Raw genomic sequence first — 5,493 nt, forward strand, 5'->3', positions numbered from 1 at the left:
CGGTTTCCCCTTCCATAAAAACTTGTCTAGGTTAACGGTAATAGTTAGTGTAGGGAGCTGTTGGCTCGATCTCGTGGCATGCAGGGCTTGCCACCACCCTCCTACGTATTGTTACCCGGCCACCTGAATTAAGGGCTTCAAAAGTCGCATGATGACTTAGGCCTAAGGTGGTGCCTTGGGTATTAGCCTAGCTGATTATTTTTTTTTTTTTTATTTAGTTTCAACTTATGGCAGTGATTAAAAGATTTTAGCTTCCGCTTCCTGCTGAACTGCTGTCTAAAACGAGATCTAAGTTTACGGCACATAATACATCGTTGACTTTTGCTTGTCGTTAGTAGCCTGCAGTTGGTATGGTGATAAGCGTTAGTTAAAAAATTGAAATTTGATGATTTAAAATTTCTCTCTTTGTCAATATCATGAAAAATAGTTTCTTGGTTTCCCGTACATACACTTATCATATCTTTAGATGTAAGTACTGCCAACAATTCTGAAATGTTAAAGACTTTTTCCCGTAAGTCAGGTAAAATATCATTCAAGTCGTCTAAACTATAACTGCAAAACAGCCAATAAATAGTTTCTTTAAAAGACATTTATGGGATTGCTCAAGATATTTACATGTTCAGAGCGCTCGTTTAGGGAATTGTCTCATCAAATATAGTTTAATCGGCAGTATGTGGTGGTTTTTTAACTGGTATTACTCTCATCTGTACATATATGCAGTGCAGTGTTGTTCATAAAAAATTGTGCAATGAATACAATTTTATATGACACTCTGTACTACAAAATAACTGTGGTTGCAGTGATATTGTGGGGGAAATCACCATCTTAACATTTGGCATTGTAAAAAGTTGATTTTGTAAGTGTTCATATCTCTCTTTGCATATTTTGATGAATTTTATTAAACGATTTTTTGACGAAACCCCTTCCATTTTTTCACAAAATATCATAGAAGAGGTGGAAATTCATTGTCGTGGATAATATTTGGGCAATATTTTTCAAAAGTGTTGGATGCTTTAGTGACCGCCCTTTATATCATTTTTGCAACCTTTGTGAAGTGGACTTTACCATTTGAGCTCCAAAATGCTTCGCTAAGTTACTATGCCACGACCCAGCATGGAAATTATTTGCCATATTTGCGCGTGCTAAACTCTTGATTGGCAAAGCCAGAAATACAAGTTTAATTCTGCTTGTTTTTATAATCCATATTCCCTTAAATTTCCTTTTTTACACTACACTCTTAAAAATATTGGGTTGTTTTTGACCCAAATTGGGTTGTTTTTTTACCCATTGTTGGGTCAGTATTTAACCAAACAAAATATTGGGTTGTTTTAGTTTTCACCAGAGAGGGTAAAGTCGCTTCGCTACTGAGAGGCGTCTCTCGTTCAAAAATCCGTATTTATTTTTTTCGGCGAAAATGCCCATAGGATCCGAACGTTTGATGGCGCTGCAAGCGTATATGGAAGTCCTAGCGCGCGATTCAATATTCAGTTTAGTACGACGCAAAAATTGATTTGTTTTTAATTTACATTTTAAGTAGTTTTTAAATGTTTTAAATATGCCTGGACCATTGTGTTCCGCCGTAAATTGCTCTAATACGAAAAATAAGAATTCTCGATTATCATTTTTAAAGTTTCCAAGGGAAAAAGAACGGTGAATACGCGTTTTTTACATAGGTTTATTTTTACTTTAACTTTCTTATTGAAATTTCAGTTCCCTATCATAGTTGGATAATGTAAAAAACGAGAATCTGACAAATAAAACAACGGAATACCTACACTTTAACCATAGGTTTTGCTCTAATCATTTCACTGACGAGTTTTATGAATATTAAAACTAAAAATAGTCTAATACCATCAGCTGTGCCAACAATATTTTATTAACACTACTCATTTTCCAGTACAGTTAGTGAAGTATAAAGAAAAACATCTAAGGGTTCTTAATGTGGTTTAAAAAATTTACTGACAATTAATATACTAAAATGTATAGCATATCCATACGCGACATATGAACATGGGTTGGAAGAAAGCGCGTTGGTCACAAACGCATCACAACCAATTTCAGAGGAAAACACATTGAATGTTCTAGATGAACATAATTACACTTTGTCCAGCAGTATTTCATGCGAAAATTCAGAAAATGGTAATTGAAATTTGAAACTGTCTATCTCAATAATAAATAATTTTAATAAATTACATTACTTTAGTTGTTAATCACAATGGTAAAAGAACTTTAGATTTAAACACGCAATTGTCATCATCTTCTAAACACATTCGAACAGAGCATATGCAATTCAATTGAGAGTCCAAATCTACTTAAACAAAATGTCCTTAGCTATATATCAGGATATCTAATCCATCGCTGTTTTTCCAACCACCAATGCTCCTCTTGCCTCAGCCAACTCAAAAAGAACAATCCAATTATTGATCCTACAAATGTGCTCTCCTTCTTCAAGTTTTTCAAAACAACAAAGAACTCTTCTTTTGGTAGCCTTATAGTACCTACTGACAATTTTTTAAAGTTTATTACAGAAACAAATGAGGTATTTGATACTATAGCTTTAAACTACTATCTCACATGCTAAATGTCAAAGAGCGTATGGAAAAATTTATTACACGTCGAATTGACAAGACTTGGTTTCAAGCATCAATAGATTCAACATGTCCGACTGTATTTCAAAACATGATAAGTTTCTTCGTTGAGTTTTGCATGCACAGTGCCCTGAAAAAACAAGATCTCGATCATGATTACAAAAAGACACAGAAAAGACTGGACAGGAAATTGATGAAGATACAGCACTAAACTCATACCTCATATTCGTCTTTTTTGAACTACTTCGAAGCTTTATCTTATATATTTATTTCTTATTTATTTTCATTAAGTTATTTGATCTTATTTCATTTCCAATATATTAATTTCTATTGTTATTGTTGTTAGGCCTTGGCTATTTATGTTTCCCATTATTTTAGGCTGTTAAAAAGAATTGACACTTCAATATTCAAATATAATATTTAAAAATATTTAGTTGTACTTACTTGCGTCATAAATTCACATGAAACAACCATTTCACATTTTATTTAAATTTTTTAGTATCAGAAATAAGAAAATAATCGGTGCCATATTGCGGATGTAACAAAAATCTTCTAAAAAAATTTAACTAACGACACCCTGTAGCACCCTGGTAGTGGGATCCTGAACTTCATTTGTAATTTCTTCTATTCGCGCGTGCGTCAAAAACTGGTAACGAAATTTTAACATTGCGGGAATAGGAAGAGACGCCTCTCAGTAGCGAAGCGACTTTACCCTCTCTGTTTTCACCCAAAAAGGGTTATTTTAATAACGCTATTTTGGGTTAAATTTATAAATTACCCAAATATGGGTTGAGCATTATCCCAAAATATGGTTAATATATGAATAAATTTTGGGTTATAATTTAGTAATTAATTGGGTTGTTTTTTTACCTATTGTTGGGCCAGTATTTAAACAAACAAAATTTTCGGTAGTTTTTGTTTTCACCCAAAATGGGTTATTTTAATAACGATATTTTGGGTTAAATTTATAAGTTACCCAAAATATGGTTAATATATGGCTCAATTTTGGGTTATAAATTAACAACTAATGTGGTTGATAAAGATCATACTGGAAATAATATCGTAGGGCCTTGGTAATTTGTAAAAAATTTAAACAAGGGAGCTCATTACGTTCTTCCGCTGAAATATCAACACAACATAAAAAAAATTAATATTGGAAAAATTTTAATTATAAATCGTAAATTAAATTAAAAATATTCTATACCTTTAGAATCACAAATTAAGAATCCTTTCAAGCACTCATGGAAACGATGCAGAAAGCTTATTTTCCAGTCTTCCAAAGACTACAAGTTCGATGGACACATTTAGTTGCTCATATCGTCTTTGGCGCGTGGGAACTTTAAATTTGAGAGTATGACCCAATTTTGGGTTGCTATTATATTATCTTAAAAACAACCTAATTTTGTTTAACCTAAATTTTGCGTTTCAAGATTTTCAACTACATTTGGGTTATTTTTGACTCAGAAAGTAGTTACAAATGATATAAACAAAATCATTTAACCCAACGTTTTTAAGAGTGTATGACTGGATCCACTTTCTTACCATGAATCCAACTGTTCTCATTTCTCGAATAATTTGGATGAAATAACAATAAATTTGACTAACGTAAGTTTAAATTGGATTAACAATATATCAAACGTTGTGTTTTAAATCCAATTTTAATAAAAATATCTAACCAAGTTACATTTTAATTCTATTGAAAAGAAATAATTCAATCTCTTTTTATTCCATTTGGAAAAAGTATTTTTCGTCCATACATGGCTGATTCCAGTATAAGAAATCCAAGTTAATTTGATCCAGAACCATTTGCATCTAATTTGGTTAAAGAAATATTTCATTCTAACTTGGTTATATTCTTTTAATATGGACGCTTATCTGTGCTATTTACGTTATTCGATCCAAACAAAATGTTGTTCAAACTCGTGGTGTCTTGATTAAAACCGTAATGTTTTTTTTAAGTTATTGAGTTAATAAATCTAAAACCGAAGACATAATATTATACCATAAATATTCGTAGTCCTTAGACCATAAAAGCTTCTTCGTTCCTAATAAAAATTCCTACCCTGGTAAGGGCCTCGAGGCGCCAAAAGTCCAACTCGCCAGGTGGAATTTTTACCTTAATCCCACCCTGTTCTAATGTTATGCTAGATTCAGTGGGATTTCCCTGCTGCAGGATAGATTTACAATTACTACATTGCTTCAAACGGCATTAACCAGGATTAATCTGCCACATACAAGATTAACTAGGATTACACTGCTACAGATGAGATTCAGTAGCATAACACTGCAACAAACGAGATTCACTAGGTTTCACTAGGATTTCACTGCTACAGACTAGATTCATTAGGGTTACATTATTAGAGATAAGATTCAATGTTAAAACACTAATTGAACGACAGATGATTATGGGATTCCATATTTTATTGCAATAATCTAATATGCATGTACCTTGAGATATATTATATATATATATAACTTAAAGCATGAACACCCCATTTATCAAGTATTAACACCTTTGACGAAGTCATAAATTCGTCAGGAAGGTGGACAGCCTATGTAAAGGTTCAGAGTGGTAGAAGAAATTTAAATTTTAATTCAGGGGAAGTGTGGGACACGGAATCCCTTTATTCTACGCCACTGCCGGACAGATCGAAGCAAAGATTTAACATTAAATAAAAAAAATGCTCTAGTTATCCGACCAAACCACTTCTGCACGCGCCACAATATTTCGTATTTGGTGTTATTCCCGACTGGACCGGAAACATGTTCCAGTTTTTCAGCCAAACCCATTCTTCATCGGCCACAATATGCCGTATTTAGCCCCGCCAACTGGACCGGAATCAAGTTCTAGTCTTCTTGCCCAACCCTTTCTCCACACTCGTCACAATATAGCGCATTTGTTCCC

At 33.1% G+C, this 5,493-nt stretch overlaps 1 long non-coding RNA gene across 1 annotated transcript; it reads right to left on the reverse strand.

Moving 5' to 3' along the window:
• Positions 1 to 1,859: 1,859 nt before the first annotated feature.
• Positions 1,860 to 3,115, reverse strand: LOC149945664 (uncharacterized). Its single transcript, XR_016480947.1, has 4 exons — positions 3,033 to 3,115; positions 2,808 to 2,967; positions 2,613 to 2,718; positions 1,860 to 2,501 (listed from the first exon to the last, which is right to left on the reverse strand). It is a non-coding gene; the product is annotated as an uncharacterized LOC149945664 (long non-coding RNA).
• Positions 3,116 to 5,493: the final 2,378 nt, after the last annotated feature.

This window comes from Leiobunum rupestre, chromosome 5 (genome assembly GCF_980474605.1).
Source record: "Leiobunum rupestre chromosome 5, qqLeiRupe1.1.hap1, whole genome shotgun sequence".
Lineage (NCBI taxonomy): Eukaryota > Metazoa > Arthropoda > Arachnida > Opiliones > Sclerosomatidae > Leiobunum > Leiobunum rupestre.